At 42.2% G+C, this 26,246-nt stretch overlaps 1 long non-coding RNA gene across 1 annotated transcript in view; it reads right to left on the reverse strand.

Moving 5' to 3' along the window:
- Positions 1-26,246, reverse strand: part of LOC148214280 (uncharacterized) — a 47,296-nt gene that overhangs the window by 14,930 nt on the left and 6,120 nt on the right. The window contains exon 2 of the long non-coding RNA XR_015798404.1: positions 3,159-3,251. This is a non-coding gene — a long non-coding RNA (uncharacterized LOC148214280). The remainder of the gene's footprint in view (positions 1-3,158; positions 3,252-26,246) is intronic.

The raw sequence follows: 26,246 nt of genomic DNA on the forward strand, positions 1-26,246 counted from the left end.
TCTCAATCTTGGCAACTTTAAGATGTGTGGACTTCAACTGGCTGGGGAATTCTGGGAGTTGAAGTCCACACATCTGGGCTCGCACAACACAATAACCACCTCCCATTTTTCTGGTGACCCAGATAACATACTGTTGGGTGCCGCTAATGTTATCTCTGCCTCTTATTGTGTCGGGGGGGGGGGGTGTTCAACTCCAAGTTAAGGAGAATTATAAATAACTCCTAAATAAATAAATGATTAAAATGAGGTCAATGTGTGGCACAACCATGCAGTTTTCTTGACATGATTTTCTATTTCCTTCTGCAGTTTCCCTGTGTAGTCTACAGCCCTGGGATTTTGAGATGGTCTCCCCTCCAGGTACTAACCAGACAAGGTAATCCAGCTGTTGCCTCCCCACTGAGATACAGCGACATTGTTAAACACACAAAGTAATTTATTAAAATAGGAGAAGCAAAGATCAATCAAGTTTGACACACATTCAAGACTTCTGGAGGGTGCAAGTTATGCACCCAGGCTGCGCACCGCTTCACACAGTATTTCGCTTCATTGCTTTGCTTTGATGGAAATGCTGCCGTGAAGCACAGCGGGGAGATGGGAGTCTGTTTCTAAAAAGCATTAAAATGCTTTTCAGACTTCAGTCCATAGATTAATGGGCGTCTGTCCATTCCTGGTTTGTAAATGATGTGTAACTGAAAAATAAAATGCACAGCCTGAACTTCCAATCTAGCATCCTCCAGAGATACGGTGACTGCCATGGCCACTAATCGTAGTTAGATTATGGAAGGCTGACAGTGAAGATTACGGTACAAATTTTAATCTTCCCCCCACCCCCCACTTTCAAAGGAAACCTGTTATCTTCCTGAGGCACACTGCCCTCTACAGGCCATGTGGGCACATTACACCAAGGTAGTTTGAGGCGCTTTGAAATCTGGTGAGATGAATGAAACTTCTACAAAACTGTGCAAGTTCCCAACTCCTCCCCCTTCAAGTCCATCTGTGATTTAATAGGCTGAAAAAGGAAACGCCAGTCCAATCACTGCAATGCTGCAGTGACTAAATATTTATAAGGTTAAGCACAACTTTTCCCCAGCCCAGAAGTTTTGGACTGCAACTCCCAGAATTCTCTTTGGCCATGCCCACTGGGGAATTCTGGGACTTTCAGACAAGACGTTTGCAAGATGCCAGATTGAAGAAGGGTGTCTAATGAATGGCCAGGATCAAACAAAGATTTTGCTCGATTCTCTTCTATTGCTTGCCTCATCCCCGAGTGGGAAAGAGCTGGGAAGTTTTATGGTTTGGTGAATCCATAGCCCTTCCATCTTGATTCAGCCCCCAATCTCCATCTTGCTAATTTCCCCCTCTCTTCCCTACAACTAGTCTAGCATGCTCGATTTCTTTTCAGTCTTTACTATAACAGCAAACACTGTTGCATGTTATTCCATGAGGTCATATAAACACTAGAACACTATCTGGGGACTTAATCCGTTCAGATGGAAGGGTGGAAAGGAGCATTACCCAGTGCAAATCCTCAGTGTTTTTTCTTTTCTTGTTTGTTTAATTTCTGTAATTTGTCACAGAGAATGCTTGCTACAATGCGGATCATCAAAAAATCTATGCTCTGTTAAGGCATTAATCTAAACTAGTTATTTAAATATGTGCAAGTGCCATAGTTTTCATGTGCACTAGTGTCACCCCTATATCCCCAGTGAGTGTCAATTCTGCTCAGGTTCTGTTTCCTTGAACATGAGTAGAACTCTTTCGTTCTCAAAGATTTTGCTTGCTCTGGACTCACAGTCAGGCATTCCAAGAAGGGTTTGAACTCATCATGGGAAGGACAGATCTGGCCTTCCCAACTCATGATGGTGGCATCTAACTTACAACAAGATCCAAGTGTTCAGTACTGGGTACGAGCTCACGTGGAACCCTTCACACTGAAACTATTCTAAGCATATTGCTGCCAATCTGTACCAGTTCCTGGAGTCATGTCATACACCTATCCAAAAACAAATTAAGGGAGCTCTCAGACAAGTATAATAAGTCACATCTGAGTCAAAGTCAACTGCTGGAGATGGTGTGGAACCTCCTGGAATCAATATGGAAGTGGTCTGCCATTGCGCTGAAGAGCAATGGATTGGATTCACACTTCCAACGTGGTTTTACACTTCCAACGTGGTTTTACAACTGAATCGCTGTTACTGTTCAGAGGTTTTTCCTACTATTCAACCAGAATTTGCCTTCCTGTACTGTAAAAAGGCAGAGAACAGGTCTTGGTTTCCTTCTGTGTGACATTAATTCAGGTTCCTGAAAGCCAAACTCATACAACACCGCAAGACTAGATTACAAGGAAATTGAGAGACATGGGGCTCAGTGTGTTGTGAGAACCAGCCATTATCGTTGCATGTTGGGGAAGCAGGCTATAATGCTGAGGTATAGAATGGTTTATTTGGGCATACTATTTTATGTGAACCAAACAATAGCATTTTATTAATTCAGTTTAGCATGTTGTATGAATGCAACCACTGACAGCTATTATGTCTCCCTCTAAACTCTCCTCCTCCAAGTAAAAAGATCCCATTCTTTCTACCTCTTTGTGTAAAATTTAATTTCCTGATCTTCTTGGTTTCTATATTTATTCATTTCTTACCCACATTTCAACTCTGGCAAGTACTAAAGGCAACTAACAACCTTTCAGAAATAAAAACTGAAGTGTTCAAGTTTTAAATGTCAATTAAAATTAAAATTAATTCTCCTTGTTGTCCTTCTCTGAACCCCATTCTAGTATGGATGAATCATTCTTCAGTTGTGGCTTCCTTTTTTTTTTTTTTTAATTTAATCTGCACTCAGTCGTTACCGACTCTGCAGTGACTGCTTGGACGAGTCCTTGCAGTTTTCAAGGCAATTGTTTCGGAAGTGGTTTGCCAGAGCCTCCTTCCTAGAGCAGAGCCCAGCTGGCGAGCGCAGGAGGCGGGGTTTCCGTTGCTTCGCGCCCTTTTTGGGCGAGCGCGGTTTCGCGCTTACCGGCAACTGCTCCCGACTCCTTTTTTGCAAGGCGCCACCAGCATTTTTCCTCCCACCAGAGTGAGAGTACCCATTTATCTACTCACGTGAGTTTTTGAACTGTTGGGTTTACAGGAACTGGGGAGGAAACAAGAGCTCACCCTGTTAACGCGAAGGCTGGACTCGAACCACTGACGCGTCGACCATTTCTGGCCGGTAATTTTCAATGACAAATTCCTCCTGGTAAGTGAATACTGCAAGAGAGAGAGAGAAATGTCAAAGGTCCTTCCAATGATCTTGGAATCTCCAGGCACAGAACCCCCCAATTCACTCATAACCCAGCCTCATGGAACCCCCTTCCTGCAGAGCAACCATTGACCAAAAACCTTGAATGATGTCTGCTTCTGCTCCCTCCTATAGAAGTGGATTATGACTGGTAGGAGGAACTTTTCATCATCTCATGGTTTGAAGAAGCATTGTGAAGCTAGCAGATGTCTAAAGTTTGCATGTGCAGACACTGGTGAACATTGGAAAATTTCTTTGCAAGCATCTTGGATGAAGAGTTTCTGCTTTCTCTTCTAGTACTCTTCAGAGAAGCCTGCTGTGGGTCTCTCTTTTCAAGAGGCACCTGGAACATGGAAAGCCCTTCTCAATGGTGGCTCTCCTTCCTCCCCTTCTTTGGAACATTCCCCCCATGAAAGTATGGATAGCCCCATTGGCATTTCTTAAACTAGCCAAAACAGGACTCTTTCAGCTGGACTCTGGCCCTTGGGGTAGTTTTGGTCATGGGTCAATGATTTTTTTCTTGGACTTCTTAACAATGTATTTGTTGTACTCTTTGTCTTTATGACTTTGCCCACCCCCCACCCCGAAAATCAGAGTCTTAGTCAGCAGATTATAAATATTGTAAAATAAATACATAAGACTTGCACACAAAAACTCCCCAAACAAAATGTCTTCTTGGGAAATCTCAAAGTACCAGTTCAAGTTTTGTTGTTGTTGCTTTTAAATCACTTTTGACTCCTGGCGACTGCACGGACTAGTCCCTGCAGGCTTTTTGGCAAGATTTTCATAAGTGATTCACCCCGGCCTTCTTCCTCCTAGGGCTGAGAGAGAAGAACTGGTCCAAGGCCACCCAGCTGGCTTCATGCCCAAGGCAGGATTAGAACTCACGGTCTCCCAGTTTCTAGCCTTATGCCATAATCATCAACTAAACTGGGTCTCACCAGTACTGGCTAGGACAGACAGGACAGACAGAGACCAGCTTTATGGGACAGGTGGAAAGAACCAGGAAGTGGGGGAGATTTTCTATCAGTGGGAGAACAGACGCCCCACAAGCTCTGCAGAGCCACAGCACTGCAAAGGAGAAAGGCCCGTTTGCCCTGAGTTCAAATCAGTCATGGCAGAGCCCCAGATAAATCAACTCAGCTCCCCAGGTTTGCTGCTATTGTGAGATCAGACAGCTCCAAAGCTTATGGCATCCATGGGTGGGGGGACTCAAAATCAGCAAGATGATGGATGGCACATCATGCTGCAAGTCCCATTCCTCCAATATGTGCATGCAGTGTTGATGCAAGGTTTGCCCTGCAATGCTTTTGGTGAGGTTGACCCCACCCCACCATGGATGCTGCTGCTTCTGATCTGCTGCAAAGACCCTGATATGGGAGGCCCCACGCTGACAAGGCTGAGGGTCAAGATACACCCCAGTTATAAAACCAGCTTGGCCATCCAGCTTTCAACTTCCCAATTTGCACCTCTGCAACAGAGGTTGCAAATGGGTCTCAGATCCCAGTGTGGCTGCTCTTTAAGATACCTCAGGTCCCCCAACGGCTTTATCAGGCTGTCTTACAGATGCCTCAAAACAACCATGGGTCTTTTCCAGACACCGTTCTCATGAGGTCTCTTTAGGCAGATGCACTGAAAAGAAAGGGATGGGTTTACGGCACTTGAACTATCTCCAAGGGTAAAACCAATCTATCTCAATTGGGGTGGAAGCTTCTTTAATTTCTTTTTAATTTTTGTTCTATGAACTGGGGAAGTGGCAAGTCTTTTCACTGATAGCTTGCGGCTGGCTGTTTACAGAAACATTTCCTGATTTTTTCACAAAATCAGTCTGGGAAGTCACCGTCACCTTCTCTGTGCAGCTCTCGAGGTCCTTCAAGCAATGTTGCTGAAGATCAGTGCACAGTTTTCTGCCCTTTTGAGATGGAAAACATGATCAAGCTATTGGGCAAGCCCTAAAAAAACCTTGATACCATTTTTTACAAGAAAGAAAGTGCCCAACCTTCCACACATACAGAAAACTGATACCCACATGTGTCACTATCTCATCAACTTTGACTCTCTTAGAAAATACTGTGCCATCTTAAGCCACTAAAAGTTTGCTTATCCCTACTGTAAATACCCAGACTATCATTCATTCATTCATTCATTCATTCATTCATTCATTCATTCCATTTCTATAGCCACCCATCTCACATTTGTGACTGGGTGGTTCACATAGTTAAAAACCAAGTAACCGAACCAATAAACAAACTACAAAAATCAACAGAAAACAATAACCCTCTTTAAAACCAAATTAGAAACTCAATTAAAAACCAAAAAAAAAAAAAAACCCAGAAAACAGAGAAAGATGGCAGATGCAAGCCATGGATCAATCAATAGAACCATCTAGCAGGCTCCAAATCATAGTCAGATCCCCAGACACGTTGACACAACCATATCTTTAGAGCATGGCTGGCTGGGGAATTCTGGGAGTTGAAGTCCGCACATCTTAAAGTTGCCAAGGTGGAGAAACACTGCTTTAGAGCCTTTCGGAAAGCCAGCAGGGTTGGGGCCAATCTAACCTCCAGCAGGATGATGTTCCAAATTGTGGGGACCGCAGCAGGAAAGAGTCTCCTTCTGGGTCCCATCAGAGAACACTTCTTAACAGACAGGACCCATAACATGCCTCTTCTGCCAGTCCTGATGGGAGAGGTGGTCCCTCAGATAACCCTATGCTAAAGTTCTGCCTGCATTTTATAACCCGTTGTCCTCCACCCTCCCTTCCCTTCTTGGGTGATCGTTCAAGAAGGACCGCAGTATCTCAACAAGATGGATGCAAACATAAAACTTTCCACGCTGATGCTCTTTCGCTTCTGAGTAACGTTCGCTGTTGAGCAGATGCCCTTGTGCCTGAAAGTATGATATATACCCCGTCCGATTAGGCAGAAATTGCTACAGCTTCTCCGACTGTCTCGTCTCCCCTCGAGGCCAACTCAACGAATGAGATGTGGGACCTGCATATCCATCATGGAACAGACAAAGAGGATGGGAGGAGGGGCAGTGGAAGGATTGATATGTTCAGTTATCACATTTTGCATACGGCTCTGCAAATTTCCATCCTTAATACATCAAGCTCCAATCCCAGATCAGTTTTCTGAGACTTTTTTCACTTGCTGTAAATGTTTTCTCCCCAGCCTACCCAAGCCAACAGCCGATCCCACTTAATTTCTTTGCCTTCAACACATTTATATCCCAATCTGGTGGAATGGACAAGATATTAGATTAGATCTAGAGGCCACCAAGGCAAGATGATTCTGTTCATTCTGGTTGGAATTGAAATTATTTTATTTTAGTGAACCTTTGGCTGATAGAGAAATAGGCCATCTGTGGGTAGTATGGTTGGTTTGTATCATAATTGTTTTTTTGGCAGATGTATTTATTGATTTACTGTATCTACTACATTTATTTGCTGTATTTTTATACTGCCATACGCCTCCAGGAATCATGACGGTGCACAATAAAAATCCAAACACGTTACAACAAATCAATAGCCCAATAGAATAAATCAAAAACCAATAAAATAAATAAAATCAATCCGTTTATCCCTAATATGGTTGGGTGTCTAGTGAATGAGTGTCAGCCCCCAAATGCCCTTCTGAATAGCTCTATTATTTTCCTTGTTTTGTTTCGTTGAGCACCGCCCAAAGCCTTTGTGAGTCGGGTGATCTACAAGTATTGTAAATAAATACTCACCATCTCCTGGTTTCTGGCCTGGTGTCTTAAACCATTACACCAAACACTGTACCAAACTGGCTCTCACTTTAAGATGGATCCAGAGATTTTGGAAAAGGTACGGATAAGGGGAACCCAGTCAATCTAGCTTAAGTCCTCCAAGGAGAAGTTGAAGGAATGGAGAAGGTTTATCCATTAATAGAAAAGATGGAGAGAGGAGAAGCATTCAAGTGGAGGTATGGTAGAAAGCATAAGATCTGTCATTCCTTGAGTGCAAAAATTTTTTTTCAGCTGTTAATTCTAAGAACTTGGCCAAAGAGCTAAATTTCCTCTGGGGGCTGTTTCAAGAGGACAAGCTCAGAGGATTATAAATCTTCATAAACCACTCACAGTTATGGACAGCAAGTAAGCTGATAAGAGCATCTGCAGCTGAACTTGCAGACTTACAGTTTTAAATTCTTATTTATCATTTCTGGGTTTTCGAATTTCTCACCTTGTTCTTTTTTAAAAAATACTTGCTAAAACTTTTTAAATCAGGATTTACAATTCTCTCTTTACTACATGGGTGGATTATCACTTCTGGCTGAAAATCTGGTTTTCTTTTTATTGCAAATTAAGTATTTTTTTTTTCTTTTTGATTAATTTGCAATAATGCTTGTGGATGCTCTTCTTGATCATTTATTAGTTTTGGCCAACATAACATAGACTTTCAAGAATTTCTCCTGTTCAAGATTTTAGGAACTATCCTTTGGCCTTCAAGTTATCGGTTAAGCTAAGAACTTTAAGAACCCCAGTTATATACTTTTAGATGTTATTATATACTTTTTTTTCAGTGTCGAGAATAACTTTTCTATACACAGTTTTTATTTCAAGGTCTTTTACTATCAAACTGGACAATATGGACTCCCTGTTTTGTTTTCTTTTTTAAATTGGTCACTGTTTTATATTGTTTGCTGCATCATTAATCTAGCAAGAATTTAAAACCTGGGAAATTTAAACCCTGTGCCATAAATCCCTGATATTATATACCCTTATTCAGCGTCTATTGTTACCTAGTTGGCTAAAGAACCATCTGCCAGCAAGTAACCAAACTCAGCGAGCACCAAAAACTCTACAAATACATCTGCCTGATCAGCCTTTCCTATCTCATACAGAGTGGCTGAACAAACCCTCTGCAAAAAAGCAATATTTTCTGAAAGGAGTATGTCCCAATGCCACAGAAGCCATCATTGATTTCAGCACTTTTTAGAAACAACAGGCCTCTAGGAAACTAGTTATTCCAGTATTCACCACACACACTTGCTCTGCGCAGGAACGATGATGTGTTTTAAAAAAAATAGGTGTGTATTCTGCAGAGGACCTGCATGACAAAGACCGCTCGAGGCGCTTGGCTGTCCTGGATATTTTTAAAAATGAATCAGTCTCTTGTTCAGAAATATGCTGCGGGCAGGTTTCCTTCTCGTCACACAACAGGCAGCTTCATTTCTACGGTCGTTGTAGGAGGAGAGCCATGTTAGTCTACAGTAGCTAACAAATTTTATTAGAAGATCTAAGCCAGCGTTTTTCAACCTCAGCAACTCTAAGATGTGTGGGCTTCAACTCCCAGAATTCCCCAGCCAGCCACGCTGGCTGGGGAATTCTGGGAGTTGAAGCCCACACATCTTAGAGTTGCTGAGGTTGAGAAATGCTGGTCTTTGCAAACTGCAGCCCACCTCATCCTCTGCTCACAAAAGCTGATTTTTTTTTTTTGAAATTTTGCTGCTCCCAAAAGCTGATTCCTACAATTAATAATGTTAAAATCACCAAACTGCTCTGCGCATTAAATGCATAGGAAAATCTTCCCTCCTTTAATCATGGGTTTTGCTCCTCCTTGGTTTCCCCCTGCTGCTTAAATCCTTCTGAAATTCCTTCCTCCTCCACGTATGTTTCCTTTCGAACAGGAAACAGGAGGAACATGGTAGGCAAGAGAATTTGGAAACAGGGGGGCTCTTCAGGTGAAAAGGCAAAGAGGGGTGTCGGAGTCTGGGGGGGGCGGCAATCCCGTCTGCAACTCCTTCAACTTCCTCCAGAATCACACTGTAGCTGAAGAAGGCAATCGTGTAACCCTAGCACAAGACACAAGTGTGTGAAGACGTTGCAATCCGGTGCTCTGTGTATGCCCCCGTGCACTTCAAAGCATCTTTTCGGCTTCAAGTCCACAGTTGGAGCCCAACTCAACTCCTGGTTGCTGCGTAGATGCATCCTTGCTGTTTTCTCAGCTACAGTGGCAAAGCGGTTTGGTGTTGTCTTTTTCTGGAATGTTTTTTGACTAGCAGACATCTAGTCTAGCCTACAGCCCTGGATATCCTGGTGGTCTCCTGTCCACATTCTAAGCAGGTGAAATTCTGCTTACCTCTTTCAAGGCCAGTCAAGGTTGGCTAGACGCTGCCACCTGCTGTGACTTAACATCCCCACCAAGAGCAACTCTTGGTGACCACATGTCCATGCCGTTTTCTTGGCAACAGTATGGAAGTGGTTTGCCATTGCCTTCTTGCAGGAGGAGCGTCCCCATCTAATCTACACCCCTGGAATGTTCTGGTGGTCTCCCATCCACATTCTAGCTAGATCTAACCCTGCTTAGCTTTTAGGGATGGGGAATTCTGGGAGCTGAAGTCCACATATCTTACAGGTGCTAAGGTTGAGAAACGCTGGTCTAGTGAGATGGTAGTTTCTCCTTCACTGGATGGGGAATAGAGGCTACACAGCCATCACTCTCAGATGCACAAATGTGAATTCCTGCCTCAAACAGGGGTTGAACTTGAAGGCCTCAATGCCCCATTCCAAGTCGAGAACGTTATCTTTTGATTCTACGAGTCTTCACAGATTGCCCACATTTTTTTCTCCCTAGCAGAAACTGCTGCTAACAGAACATGATGTGCCTATTATTTTCTTTTCAATTTACTTGCAGCTTCCATATGTTGTTGAGGGGGATAAAAATGTGTGTCGTGTGGCACTTTTATTACTAAAACACAGAGCGCCAATCACAAAGACAAAAAGATAGCAAGTTGTTATTATGCATTTGGCAAATGTTAGCAATTTTCCTAACTGGCTTTGCAGCCTCCAGACGAATTCATTGATGGCCTGAGAAAATTATATTTTGGGAGGCAATTTAAACCTCAGACTATAATATATTTTAAAATTCCCCTAATAGGGCACAGCGTAGCCAGAATAACATAATACTTTCAGCCAAGAGCTGCATTTAGAAGTGATTAAATAATGCTGCCACGTGTTTTTTTTTACTTGTAAGCCGCCTAGAGTCACTTATACAGTGAGATGGGGGGCGTATGAATTTGATTAATAAAACAAATAAATAATTCTGATAATTCTTTATCTTCTATATAATCTTTGATAGGATCAGCCAAATGCATCTGCAAAAGTTCACGCGAAGTTTCACTTTGATATCTAGGACACTGTGTTTGGGATGGAGAAGGTGCCTTGCTGGAACCAAACACAGGGTGCCAAACTCTGTGATTGGATCTCTCAATATTTTGATTAAAACATCCACATGGGAACCGCATGAGAGCAGAGAGGACAGGGTGTTATAATGGAATGAAGATTCAGAAGAGGCTAATGTGAACAGTCAGTTACAAATTATCCATTACGAGGGAAAAGATTTGTCTTTGGTCAGAAGGAAATTCAGAAAGTCTCTGCCTTAATATCTATATATTATAGATATTATATTGGAGCTATATTGGTTCTAAATGAGGAGGAGTTCATTTGTTGCCATTCCTGAAACCTCATCTCATCCTCCTCAATAAATCTTGCTAAAGAGAACCCCGTGAGAATCAGGTGTGGAAAGAATCACTCTGAGTTTTAGACGGCTGCCTGGCAGCCTGATAGATGTTCCACTTAACCCCAGACAATAGACTAACATTAAAGGGTAGCAGCTATGGTTTAAATTCCCTCTTCCGTGTATACAGTAAACATACAACTACAGGCCTGTTTCGTTTTCAGCACCAACATGATTAGCCCTGTTTTTCAACAATGGTATCAGGATGCCCATCCCTCAAGCTCCAGCCTTATTTCCAGCACGTTCATTCAATTTCTTTCTACTGGTAACTTAACATGATTCTTAATTTTATTCTATTCTTCCCTTCCTAGGAATCTGGCTCTCTGAAACAGATTTTCCGTTGCACGGGGCCTCGCTCTATAGGGATTCTAATGTATTTCTAGCTTTCTCAACTGTTTTGGTTCACTTTCAGAAATGCATCGATCAAGTTCCAAACCTTTGCATGGATTGACATTGAATTAATGCATAATGCAAGCCTGTGTTTGTATGCAGGTAGCCCCCAATTTAAGAACACGTTCCGCTCCCAAGGTCTGTCCTTAAGTCGAATCTGTGCATAAGCCAGAATTGTTATTTAGCATCAGTTAGAAACATCTCAAATATAGATTTAGAAAGTAGAATTGTGTACAGTACCTCAAACCATTGTGTATGTAACTCAAATTCCGTATACAATATGCTCTGTTCTTAAGTAGGAGTCGTCCGTAACCCAGATATTCTTAACCTGGGGACTGCCTATATCTCCAGAGAACTACATTAACCACTTTTATGGACTGCATGCTAGAAAGCTGAATTACTTCATGTGATGAAAAATATTTACAGCATGAAAGACGTGCCCATTTGAATGATCTTATTTTCATTTTCTTTCCCTGTGCTCTTTTAGCTTCACTAATCTGCCTTTGGAATGCCATTTTTGTGATGCAAAATGGGGATTGCAGAAAGCTTAAGGAGCAAAAGGAACCGGTTTGCACACTGCAAATGTGGATAATAACTGTAATTTACTTTAATTCAACCAAGCAGTTTTTAAAAAATGTAAATTCCCCAGAAAAATTATGTATTTTTTTCACTTAAATTATGTCTTGTTAAGTACTTCCCTGAGAATGGTAAGAAGGGACCCAGCTAATCAGGTGGAAACCTGTTTATTGCAGTAGCCAGTGAAATATATCCAGGAAAATTTTTATCAATATATTTTTTTATTCTGGTTCCACCTGTTTTGGGGCTGTGGCTTCTGGCAGGTGTATATGTGCATAGATTTACAAATACAGTGAAACTTTATTTCAACAGGCTAATTGGTGGCGAAGGGATTCTGTTATTCCCCAAAGTCTGGTCAATGGAAGAGTATGACATCACAACAACACAAATTATACAAAATTATATTACCCAAAACAATAACTATTAATTAAAACTTATGTGCACCTTCAAGGCAGTCCATGTAATCACCAGGAGCCAAAATTGATTTGAAGGCACAACCCACCCCCCAAAAAACCCCATTAAGAATAAAATGAAATGAATGTTGAGCTTTCCTCAGACATCATGTGAGTTTGCAATCATCACAGCTACTAAAAGAAAATGGGGGTGCGGGGTACAGAAATCAGAAAGAGTAACTTAATTTCAGAAACAAGAGTTCAGTTGGGGGTGTCTGGCCTTACGTAGTATAGCTATTAACCATAGTTAAGTACAGGTAGTCCCAGGATAAGAATGCCCGGTTTAAGGACAACCCATATTTAAGAATGGAGCCTATTGTAGCAAAATTTGAGTTAAATACACAATGATTCGAGTTAAATACACCATGGTTCACGTTCATTACCCAATACTACTTATGCAGTATTATACAATTATATTGTTCCGGCTTACATACAAATTCGGTTTAAGGACAGACCTTGGGAACGGAACTTGGTCTTAAACTGGGGACTAACTGTATATTAATCATAATTAAATGTCAATAGCAAGGGAATCAAGTTTCATTATTGCCCTCCACTTCCCTACAAGCCATTCTAATGGAGTGGTGGATGTTGAAATTAAAAGAAAAGAACATTATGTATGGCCCCAGAATTGACCTTCACTAGTTGCTGGGAACAAAGCAGATCAAGAACTATGTAGATTAAATAGGCTGTGGTTGCCTGTTAACATTCTTTTCCCTTTGAATTGAGAGCCTTATCAGTAGAACCGAGAAGTGAAAGTAACAGTTAAAGCAGTACAAATTTCCCCCCAAGGATAGAATGAAGCATTGCCTCACAACCAAGTTAGGTAAGGTACCACCAGAATCATATTTCTCTTAGCAACAATGGTGGTACCCACCTTTGGGGAGTGCTTTAACCGTGTTTACCAATGAAATTGTATTAACCTATGACGTCATGATTTTCTGACTGTAACTGCTTAAAGCCCAGTGCCTTAGAACGAACCTCCACGCTTGCTTTGAAAGCCAATTTCCAAGCGCCCATTAATCTGCAGAAGAGGGCTACTAAAGAGATTCCCACGCCTTGCGTGATTAATTGGCACACGTGCACCAGGTGCAATGAATCCAGCGTTCCTGGGATAACAATTTTGGTGACCCAGATGGGACTGCCTAACAGCTTTGCCTGGTTCTGTGGAGATCAGTTCTCGCCAAACAAGCTCGTGGACAGCAACACGCTCCAGAGATTTTAACCGGGAGATTCGGGTGAGAGGATTCCTCTGAGATTCAAAGGTGCCAGCTTTGGAAATCTCTGAAAGGGAAACTTCAATGGACAGTTTGGTGTGGGTTTGCTGACATCCCAGTGCCTTTGAATGCATCAGAAGGGGTGAGTATCCTTGCCCAGGCCAACTTTCGTTAGTAATTTCACCTGAGTCCTTGACAGGCATTGAAGTTGGGTAGAGCCCAGAGGTGCTTCCCAATGGTCATGAGGCATCAAGGTTGGGATAGTGCCCATATATGCCTGGGGGGTGCCAAGGTTGGGATAGCACCCATAGGTGTCCAAGAGGGGGGTCCTGAAGGGCTAGACTCCGTTTGGTATAGGAAAGTGGTTGAGTTGAATGGTGCGGGTTTGAAATCCCTAACAGGTTGTGAAAGTGTGTCAGTGACTATAAGCTGAATCCAGTGGCATAGGAATTGTATTGTGGTCTTGGGCGAAGACAGGTGGAAAATGAAAGAAATGGGGCTGGGAAAAGGCAAGGAACATAAGAAGACCCCCTTGGGATGCATGTTATCTAACTTCAAGGAACTGGGGTGGCAACCTCTTAACCAAAAGTCAGCTATGTTTGTGTGAAAATGTATGGTATAAGCTGGAAGGTGAACTTAAGTGGAGTCCTTGGTGTTCTCTGAGTTTGGTTGTTTTCTTGCAGACGTTTCATTACCTGACTAGGTAACATCTTCAGTGCTAGAAGGGAGTGAGGTTTGCTCTGTTTATATACAGTAGTTTGCTCTGCCGGTGTTGGTGGGGGTGTTGTTTTCTCCTTGGTAGTTTCTTGATTAAACTGTTGTTTACTGCTTGATTGTTTGTCTGGTGTTAATCCTGGTGTTAATCCCTGCTTATCTGGGTGTTGATTGCTGGCGAGGAGGTGTTCTGGTCTTTGTGTTTCCTTTCTAACTTTTTTATTGTCTCTCTTAGATGGTGTGTAAATATTGTTTATCCCTACATGCCTGTTAATGGCTGACTTGTCTGAATACCAAGCTTCCAGGAATTCCCTTGCATTTTTGGATTTAGCTGGGTCTAGGATGCTGACAGTCTCCCAGTTGAAACTATGGTTGAGTCTGTCCATGTGTTGTGAGATTAAGGGGTTTTCATCATGTCTTCTGACTGCTAGTTGGTGTTCATGGATGTGCTCTGCTAGCCTTCCGCCTGTCTGTCCTACATAGTGGCTGTTACAGTCCTTACAACTGTAAGTTGTAGATAAGTCCTGTTTTTTCTTCTTGGGCTACTGCATCTTTTGGTTTACTTAAGATGTTTTGGAGGGCTTTAGTTGGTTTGTGTGCTGTGGTGATGTTGTGTGGTTGTAATGGTTATTTCTGAGATGTTTCTGATGTATGGCAGTGTTATCCTTTTCACAGCTTGTGTTGGTTGTGCTGTAGTGGTGGAGAGGTCAGGCAATTTTTGATAAAGTTGCGAGGGTATCCATTTTGTTGGATGATGTTGTATAAGCAGTCTGTTTTCTTTTTCTGGTGTTGTGGGTTGCTGAAGTGTGTTTGTGCATGTTTGAATAATGTTCTTACACAGCCCCTCTTGTGAGAGGCTGGGTTGTTACTTTAGTAATGGAGCACTTGGTTAGTGTGGGTTGTTTTTCAATAGACTTGGGTTTCTAATTTGCCATCATTTCCTCTCCTGATGTGGATATCTAAGAAGGATCGTGTATTGTTGTTTTCTTCTTCCCTTGTGAATTTTATTCCTCTGAAGATGTTGATAGTTTCATGCGTCTTCTCTAGTTGTTCCTTTTTTTGTTATGACGAAGGTGTCATCTACATACCGGATCCATATTTTTAGTTGTATGCATGGGAGTGTCATAGTTTCAAAGATCCATAAAATCCACTAATACCTGCAATTCAAATATAATAAAGTATACAAGCATAGCTAGCTTATTAAGGTCACTTATTAAGAGAGTCAACAGTGACGGAGCTTGGCAGAATCCAGAAGTGGTTGGATGGGGCCAACACAGAAAGGGTTGTCTCTCAGGGGTCTGCAGGGTGTGGAGAAAAAGTCAAGAGGGTGGCTAACATGGTGCAATAGAAGCACTGCCTGAGTTATATGTGTGTCGCGTTCTCCAGGTCTTATAGGACAGGCCAGATGAAGGCCTTTTTTGAGTATTGGATGGAAAATGGCAACACTATGATCAAGGAACATTTGGAGACAATGCCGTCCTAGGCAAGATATACAGGTAGTCCTCATTTAGCAACTGCCTTGTTTAGCGACTGTTCACAGTTACGACAGTGATGAAAAAATAACTTTACAACCAGTCCTCACATTTATGACCTTTGCTGGTCTGTAAAGCAAAGGAAAGCTGAAGTAAGATCATAAGTACAGTCGCAGTTTCACTTAGCGACCACTTCACTTAACCACCGAGTTGCCAGTCCCAATTGTGGTCCCTAAATGAGGACTAGCTGTACATCCATCTGTGCAGATACCAGACTAACAGAAGTGGGAGAAAACAACTGTCCCTGGGCATGTGCTTTGTGGTCCCTGATGGCCTGTGTTCAGTGTCCAAGAGGAATCTCTTGGCTTTGTTTCCCTTCCAGGAATGGATTCTGAGCGTACTGCAATTTCTATCCTTGAGGCACACTGGCAGTTTGGCCTAAATACGGACAAATTGTGGGGCCCAGGATATAATGGCTGCCCAGCTGTGGTGGGCAGGGAAGGCAGTTGCAGGCAATCATCAGCCAATCTTGCTTTATTCATTGTGCTGCACACAGGTTAGCTCTGGTAGGGCATGACTTGAACACCCTACACAAAGTATGAAACACCATATGTAATGCTGAGAAAATCATAAACCTCTTCCAAAAGAGGTCCTAGTTGGAGGGAACTTGTGCCAAATGTTCCACAGCTCTGTGAGACCAAGCACCACTGCTTCTACCTGTTTTCAAAGAATTTAGTTGCCTTTTACACAGCATTGCAACTCTAGCATCCAGCATCAACAGCCAGATTGCTAGGCTGGAATCTTAAGTTCTGTCCCCAGCTGAGTCACTGATGTGCCTTTGTTTTTTCCCCTTAGGCCCCCCTGTTCCTGAGTGCAGCTGTCCTTTTGGCATGGCAGGTTTATTGCCCTGCAGGATGATGTGGGTCCCTCCATCTTGGGTTCTGCTGGCCGGTGGCCTGGGCTCCCAGCATGGCAACTCTTGATGACACGCTGCTATTCCTTCCTCCACAGGTTCTGCTCCAAGTTTCCCCTTCCGTTGCTGGATGTGCTGCTTGCTGACATAGTGCACATAAATACATGAGGGAGATGATGTCAGTAGGATTCTCCAAGTGTTGACTGGTAGTCCTTGCATCTCACCTTGACTGTTCTTGCTTGGGCGCTGCTCAACCTTCCTCCTTAGGTGCTGCTGCTACTACTGATGGTCCTTTCTGGAGCCGGTAATATTCCAGATACCTATCCATAATTTTTACAGGCTGTGAGTTGCTCTGGGCTTCATTGTCATGGATCAGGGGAGCTTCTGATCTTGCCTTCATGGCTGTGGAGCCCTGAGGCACCACACAATGCAGGGGCTGCAGGATGGACCTCTTCTCCCCTAACAACACTGACTGGAACCAACTCTAGAGGAAGGAGGAGAACCAGCACAATACAGAGCTGCCCATCCCCAATTGCCAGAGCCAGTCCAGAAAGACACCATAATCAATGGTACTGAAAGCCACTGAGATGTCAAGAAGAGCAAGGATGGATGCACTACCCCATCCTGCTGCTCCTGGAGGTCATCCAAGATCATGATCAATGTCATCTCAGTCCCATACTCTGGCCTGAACCCTGACTGAAAAGGGTCTAGATAATCCACTTCTTCCAGAGTCCTCTGTAGCTGCAGCATGACCACCTTCTCCACCTTCTTCCCTAAAATGGGGAGGTTGGAAACTGGACAAAACTTGTCCAAAACCGTTGGGCCCAGTGATGGCCTCTTGAGAAGGGGGTGAACCACCACCCCCCTCCTCAAAGAGGAATTAACCACTGCCAAAACCCAGCCACACGTCCCCTCCCAGGTGGCCTTGACCAACCAGGAGGAGCATGGATCTAACACAGGTGACCGAGCTAACACCCATGACAATCCTGTCCACTTCCTCAGGCTCAACAGGTTTAGGATTCACAAGTTAAGACAGGGTTAGGATGTATAAGTTCCTCCCCCTTTGCTTCTTTGGGTGAACCCCCCACCTCTTCCACTTCTGGTGGGGCTAGCCCCATCCCTTCCACTGTACATAGGACTGATGCTTAGGAACACACATCTGTGACCTTCCCACCAATGAACTTACTTTTTTTCTTTATCAACTTCATTAGGAAAAACATTAAACCGACCCATAAAAAGTGATAGTCAGCAATCATAATTACACTGTACAAGATTATTCAATTGTTCTTTATAACAAGGTAAGGCGATCAGCAGTGAGGTCAGAAACAGGACAGCAGAATAATGACCATCTGTTTTTAGACTCAGGCTAATAAAGCATCATAAAAGCCTGTGTAATAAATAAGCAACATTGAAATGGAAATCAGAAAGTGAAAATCACAGTATCTTAAAACGTCAGCCTTTCTTCGTTGGATCAAAAGATGGGGCTGTAATTTACTTTGCCAGTAGAACCTTTTTAGAGTTTTTTTTTTTTTTAAGAAGAAAGAAATAGGAACAAAATGGAATACATAATTCAACTCTATGGGGAGTTTACTATATTACAGTCAAGAAATTCAATCATCCCGAGAGCCACAACGTTATAGATTCTGATTTAGAGATAAAGATGGCAAGGAACAAGCTGTCTGCTAATGAAAATGAATAGACTAACATTAAAAATGTTCTGGACTTGTATTGTGAAAAACGAGGACACAGACGAAGCAAGTTTTAAAAAAAATGAAAAGAATAAAACTTGGTCATTACGGTTTTTCTTTTTTTAAAAAAAAGTCCCATTAAAGATAGAAAGACTACAGCAGTCCATTTACTTAAGAAAAGATTTGCTGGTATCTTTAAAAGAACGTGTATTTTGGATTGTCAGAGCAATCCAAGAGCCTTAGCGCACATCCAATCAATTTATGCTTCTATGCTTCTATCAAATACTTACCTCTGTATCCAATCATAAGCATGATATAATTTGCATAACCCCACCCCTTTGTAAGTTGCTTGCAGCCTAATTTGCATAACCCCACCCCTTTGTAAATTGCTTCCAATGTAATGATAAATAGTTTAACACAGTGTTTCTCAACCTTGACATCTTGAAGATGGGTGGGCTTCAACTCCCAGAACTCCCCAGCCAGTGCTGGCTGGGGAATTCTGGGAGTTGAAGCCCACCTGTCTTCAAGGTGTCAAGGTTGAGAAACACTGGTTTAACAGAATGGTGTGCTGGTCTCTGGTGTTAACAAATTCTTGGAGAAATGGGGGAGAAGAATTTCTTCTACACTTCTAAGTTCCTTCTACCACTTCTAAGCACCTCCTTGTTTGTAACTCAGATCAGGTTTCCACAATTGACAGTTAGAACATCATGACCTATTCAGCCTTCCAAAGGGTGTCTGTCTTCATCATTTTTTGATGAGCATCATTACTGTTAACAGCGTAATTAGGAGATGGTTTCTCCTATATCTGTACCTCAATTAAATGCTTAAACGCTTTAGAGTGGAGCACAGTAATAAGAAATTTGACTGATAAGTTTATCTTTTGAGCATCTAATAAGAACAGTCTCATGCCTCCTTACTCGCTGTGCATTCTTGACAATGATGTTTTGATGTCATCTCAATCGCTATTAATATTATTTAGCTTCATAACCTTGAGACTAGAACACAGAGGGGCTGCATTGCCTCCAACGCTCTGAATGGATAAAATTGTGCAAAAACAGGGTACAGTTTAACTGTTCAAGAGAGAACCAATGACAAGCTAAAATTAAAATTATCTGATTTTCTGAATTAGAGGGTTGAAGTTGCAGAGAAAGATTGGACATTCCAGGGCAGGAATGTCTTTATCTAAAATGAGCTTTATGAATCAATACTTCCATCAAGGGAGCAAGCATTTTCACCTTTTGCAACTCACCAACCCATCTTGGAACACAAAAAAAGTTTTCTTACAAGAAGGGCTTGGAAGAGAAAGAAAAGGGCTGTGTTCACAAAACATATTTAACATACTTAATGCATTAACCCATCTTCTCTTCTCTTCTCTTCTCTTCTCTTCTCTTCTCTTCTCTTCTCTTCTCTTCTCTTCTCTTCTCTTCTCTTCTCTTCTCTTCTCTTCTCTTCTCTCCTCTCCTCTCCCCTCCCCTCCCCTCCCCTCCCCTCCCCTCTCCCCTATCTCTTCTATTGATACTTACTGAATTAACTCATTTTCTGGGTTCAGACAACATGCTAGTCCACAAATGAGCTAATCTAACCAATATTATCTCTGGTGAAGGCTCTGATGCTGGGAAAGGTAGAAGGAAAGAGAAGAAGAGGACAACTCACAAAGAAAGGTGGATGGATTCAGTTACAGTGGTGATGGCTACACCATTGGAAGACCTGAAAGAGAAGGTTAGGGACAGATCGTCATGGAGAAAATCTATCTACCTGGTCACTAAGAGTTGACACTAACTTAGTAGCACATAAGTATTCAATCAATAAATCAATGCAAAGACTCTTTGAGAAGTCTATAATGCTAGGAAAAGTGGAAGGAAAGAGAAGAGGACAACCATCTGCAAGGGGGATGGACTCAGTTACGGTGGTGATTGGTGTACCATTGGAAGATCTGGAAGACCACGTTAGGGACAGATTGTCATGGAGAAAATCTATCAATGTGGTCACTAAGAGTCAATAACAACTTGATAGCACATAATCAATCAAAATCAATTAAACTAATATTAGCATGTTGTACAAAAGGAGACCCTAGATCTTTTACTGTTACCTGGAATTTTAGGCTTTATTATTAGCTTTTTAAAAAGTGATATTAGCATTTTAGCATGGCAGCTTTTTTTAGCTTTAGGAAAGCATGCTTTTCCTCTGAGCCAAGGCCATTTTCTTTTGGCATGTGAGAACAGCCTTGTCAGCAACTAAACAATAGGGAGCATATTCTGGAGTCCTTGAGTGCTGCAAATGTTAAAGAAACAAGATGCAACATATATTAAAGACTTCTGTCTTTTCTCATGTCTAATCAATGTCTCTTATTGTTGCTTTCTGACATATCACATATACCAAATGTATGTATCATTTGTTTCTGTACCCCATATAAAGACTTGACCCCCCCCCTTAATAAACACCTTTCGCTTTGCCTGAAGTACTTGTGGTTAGTAATGGGGGGGTGGGGGGCGAAAAAAGTCTCTCCCAAATTCAGGGATCAAGTGCTTCACCAATTCAGGTGCCTGAGTTTTAAAGGTAACTAGACAACCCGCGACCCGTTGGGTCGTCGTTTCAGAGATATGTCCTTCCTTAAACAGAGAAACAGAATGACCAAGGGCAAAAAAGCAGTGAGAGTGTGAACAACTTATGACTTGCTGCCAGTGAGTGGCGTGGAGCTGAAGACCTATTCCCTGAATTTGGGAGAGAAAACCATTTAACCTTTGCAAAGATGGTTTCTTAGCTCACCAGAAAATATGAACCACCCAGTAGTTCAGGCAAAGCAAAAAGTGCTTATTAAGGGGCAGGGGCGGGGGTCAAGTCTTTTTATAGGATACAGAAACAAATGATACATACATTTGGTGTACGTGATGCGTCAGAAAACAAGTAATCAAACAGTAAAAGACATTGATTACACGTGAGAATTGAACAATAGAAAACATTGGTTCCAGATAACAGTGCTCAAGTGGCAAATTTGTGGGTTACATCACTCTCTTTCCCAGGGGAGTTTATATCTTTAAAACTTGCAAGTGTATTCAAGGACTTTTCAGAATATGCTGTCTATTGTTTAGTTGCTGAAAAGGCAAGTACATACCAAAAAAAATGGCCTTGGCCTAAAAAAAAAATGCTTTCCTAAAGTTAAAAGAGGCCTAGATTGCCATGTTAATGATGCCAATATCACCATTTTAAAATGCTAATAATGAAGCCTAAAATTGCCGGTAATAGTGATATCACTGACATGGTTGTGAACCCAGCCAGTGAATCGGAGCTAAACTGTGAACATGGATGGAGCTGAAAAGAGAAAGAGGTGGGCTATCTTATTTCTCCAGGGTTAGAGATGTTCCTCTTCTTTTAACATTTTAAGGGATGGGATAATGACAGCTCATTTGTATTATTTCATAACATTATTTATTACTGATACTGTGGTTATTTGTGATAGTCCCAGTTATGTTTTTCAGATTGCTCCGTTTATTATTGTTCATTGAGAAATGTGGCTTTCGCTCCGGTCCTGTGATAAATTTGCAGACAAAGAAATAGATGGTCACATCTAATGGATCGGATGATCCCCCCTTCCTTCTTCATATCACCAGAAGCGAGTGAGGTCTTCCATGAAGTTACATGGGGGAAAATCCAGATCAGACCAAAGGAGGTATTTCTTCAAAGTTTGGGCACATATATAAAAGTGCCAATACCAGAGGTTACACCTCTAAATACCAGTGCACAAGTGGGATGGTGCTGTTGTGATGTTGTGAAGCCCTCCTACTTATGGGCTTCCCAGAACAGGTGAGTGTATACAGGTGTTATCAGGGACATCTGCAAGGAAGGTGTCAAAATAGTCAAGATGGTGGTCATGACTGTGTGAAGGAAACCCATTTTTACTTGTGTTGGCAATTATAAAGAAGGGTAGGGGTTCAATCATGAGGTCACAGCCACCATTTTGACTTTTTTTGCTACCTCCTTGAGGATGTCCCTGGGTGTTATTGTTCAGATGACTGGCTCATTCACACAACCCACCGCCCCTGTGACATTCATTTCCCTGGAGGGAAAAAAACCTGTTTTTCCTAATCCCTGACTGCTTTTATAAGATGTGTTTCAAGCCACTGTGGGACTTATGCGTTGCCAAATATATTTGTGTATCAAAATTGGGGCATGATCAGCCTTCCATGCGTGATGCCATTCATGGAAGGCACACGCTACTTATATCAGTTGGGAAAATTGAGCTCGGAGCTTTCTACCACATTGTGAAAAATGACTACAGTTATCTAACAGGTTACGTTACACTTCTCATGCAAACTGGTTGTGAAATTGGGAAAGCTCTGGAGATAAAAAGAGGAAGGGGGGCTTAGATTCTTTTTTGTGCCAAGAAGATGGTGGTGTGATAGAATGGAGATCTGACCTTGGAAATGGGAAAGAGATGAGCCAGCCTTAAGAGGGAACTTTGAGAAAAGGTTGGTCAGCCCCAAGAAAGAGGAAAGGGTGAGAAAGAAACTCAAGATACCTGTGTCTTGATTTTGTTTAGTGTAAGATGGGCCAGAGAGAAACTTCGACAGGCTTCCAAGATTGATGTCAGCCTTTCAAGGTAGGCCAAGTCAAGAGACCCCACAGGGATTCCAGGATTTTTAAATTATTATTATAGTAGGGTAGAATAACAAAATTGTGGAAGCTGGTCCAAGTTTCTTTCTTATACTAAACAAATCCAAGGTGGGCTTGGTTTTTTTAAAATTATTATTATTATTATAAGACATAAGTAATAGATTATACTATTTTGATACAGTGTTATTTATACAGTATTGACTAGAAATGATTAACACTTTAACGTTTTAAACTTTAAACAGAGAGAAAAAAATGAAGTTTATATCAGTGTTAACTATGATTTAAAATGTCAATGTCAGTAAGCATAAGGTTGTTTAAATTTTACGTTCAAATGCTAAATATAGCATTAGTAAACAACTGCAAATTACCTCAAAATATTTGTTGTACAATAAAAGTTTCTGTCTTAACCCGAATACTTAATACGAAGGTCTCCCCTGTATTGTTGTTTATTATTATGGGCTTGTTTTGAGTTTCTTCCTCACACTTTCCTCTTTTTCAGGGCTGAGTAGAGAAGGGAAAAGGAGGCCTCCCAGAGATCACCGCCTACAATTCCTGCCCTTTAAATCATCCCAGAATCGAAAACTGGCCAAAAGTCATACAGCAAAATCCCAGCCATTTTGCCCACTGAATTTCAGAGGTGCAATCCCAGAGCATCAGGGTGCCAGAGGGGTTTCTGGGGAGGGCGGGAGGCTGTATATGGCCAAGAGACTACAAAGGGTTACCTGTCTCTACTTCTATCATTCTGTGATACTAAAACAGCAGGTGCTAAACTGAATATATTGGTCTATTCATCAATAAATATAGATATACAGAATATATTGGTCTATTTGCTGCCCAAAGTCACACTGTCTGAGTCGGGGCAGCCTTATACATCCTGAATAAATAAATGCCTTCAAATGGGGGAGAAAATGGGTCTTAAAAATCACAATGAACTTCTGCTTCAATTCTCTGACCCCAACCCCTCTCGAATACTTTGATTTTTCACACAGCTTTGGAGGTGATATTAGCTCTTGAAATCTAGCCTTTGCAAAGAGTAAAAAAGGTAACAGCTGAAAAAGATACGCGGCCGTTTTGGAAAATATCGAATAATGGTGGAAAAGCAATGAGGAGTCTAATTGTTTTTGACTCCCCTCCCTTATACCAGCTCTAGAAATGTTGCTGATGAAATCTGTACATCTCTAGCAACAGTACTGTAGAAACCAAGAACCTATTTCTGACGGCGTCATAGAAAAGTCATTTCCTCTCAAGATTAAATTTCCCACCCATTGTTCGACTAATTTAGCAATAATGAACGAATCTGTCTTTCTGCCACGAGTCTTCTAAACAAAATAACAACACAGCAGCAAAGACACTGATTTTGCATATTGCATTCAGTCTCGCGTCAACGGCTGCTTCGAGGAAGGAAGATGTAGGATATTAAAGAGGACTTTTCAGAGACGCTTAAAAGGTAGCGTTTCTTTCAAGACTAGCTCAAATTCTAGAGACTGTAGAAGCATGTACACCCATAACGTTTTCTTGGCAGCAATACAGAAGCAACATATGTCTGCTTTCTTTCACAATGCTTTTTTGATTTCCAGGACTAATTTGCAGCCCTGGTCTCTCATCCGAGTACTAACAAAGCTGGACTCCATTTTAGCTGAACCCGTTTGGCCAGGTTCTTGCTCCTAGGGCTGTTCAAACTGTTCCTAAACCACGCCAATCCAACAGCCGTGCTCGAAAGGAAAGACCTGTGTTGTGAGAGCCTTGTTTTGAGTGTTTGGTATGTCCTGCGTGCTGGGATTGGCTGTTGTTTTGAGATTTGTGATTGGCTGGCGTTTCCTCCCCAAACCTTTTCCAATCTAGCCAGCACAGTAGTTGGAACCAGTGATGTTTCTGCTGCTCCTGAACTGGATGGGGTGATGTGGGTGGTGGACTTCTTGATGGGAAAACAGCTGTAATTTAAGAACATGGTTTGAACACAAAACGCCATTTCCTGTCTGTTGTTGGAAAGAGAGGACCAGGGCTATTGCAACTAATCAACCAACTGATGTTGAGCTACTAATACTACAAATGATTCACTAGCTGCTGATACTGATGAAGTAGCTTCTTTTTTTTTTTTAATGTTTTCAATAAAAGTTCAACTTCTTTTTAAGAGCATCCCTTTAGCCAACTTTTCCGGAGGTTGGGTCATAGGTAGCAGCCAGCCAGCCAACCATCTCACAACAGTAACTCTGGGTGGTGTGCAAAGATTAAAGCCATCAAAACAGTACAAACGTATGCCTCAGTTAAATGATAACTCCCAAAACAGAAAGCCACATCACCAACAGCCTGGCCCCAAAGCTTGGAGGAACAGCCAGCTCTTCAGAGATTTACAAACAGTTAACCAGGTTGGGGTCATCCAGATCTCTGGGGGATGCGGTTCCACAGGGCAGGCACAGCCACCAAGAAGGCATGACTCCAGAATCCAACAGGATGGCCCTATTTAACAGGAGCCAGGGCATGCTTTCCCCACTAGGCTTGGTGGGGCAGGAGACACAATGGGGGCAGGCAGTCCCACAAACAGCCTGGTCCTATGCCACGTAGGGTTTTATAGATGGTAACCAGAACTTTGGACGTACTATCTCCCCCCTAATTTTTGTGGCCTTTGGATGAACAAGCAAGGGACTGGTTCTGAGTTCCCACTGTTTCTTTGAACCAGGGGTATCTCTTTAAGGAGCTGCCAGCGGGGACAGTAAGAAGCCCCACATCAAATCTGAAGCTGCTTTTCCGCTTCAGACACAAGCACTGTTCACCTCGGTTGTGAACCCATTGAAAGGACTGATTCATTCCTTCATTCCTTCATCGATGCCTTTGAGTCAGTTTTAACTCCTGGGGACTGCCTAGACAAATCCATGCAGAGGGGGCTTGGGGCAACATTTTTCAGAAATGGTTTGCCACTGCCTTCTTCCTCAGGCTAAAAATCAGAAGGAGTCTAGTAACATCTAACTGCTGTCAAACACCTTATGATTTTTTGCCACCATAGACTAATAGAGCTCTCCTGCTATAATTCCTACAGCTGATAGAGAGGGTCTGGCCCCCAAATCACCCAGCCAGTTTCCATGCCTAGGCAGGATTAAAAATCCAGTTTCCCGGCTTCTAATCCAGTGCTTTACACTATACTAAACTGTCTCTTTGTGTGTGTGTACATGTACGTGCCTTTGAGTCAGTGTTGACTCTTGGCAACTGCCTGGACATGTCCCTGCAGTTTTCCTGGCAACATTTTGGAAGCGTCACCCAGTTGGCTTCATGCCCAAGGCATGACTAGAACTCAGAATCTCTCAGTTTCTACCCTGGTATGTAAATATGTATGTATTTTTAAATTTGTATGCCACCCATCTCCCCCAAAGCGTGACTCTGGATGGGTCAATTTGGTGTG

Source organism: Python bivittatus, unplaced genomic scaffold, assembly GCF_059951505.1.
Source record: "Python bivittatus isolate LINGU-HERP-01145 unplaced genomic scaffold, Pbiv_v1 ctg000700_np1212, whole genome shotgun sequence".
In the NCBI taxonomy this organism is placed as follows: domain Eukaryota; kingdom Metazoa; phylum Chordata; class Lepidosauria; order Squamata; family Pythonidae; genus Python; species Python bivittatus.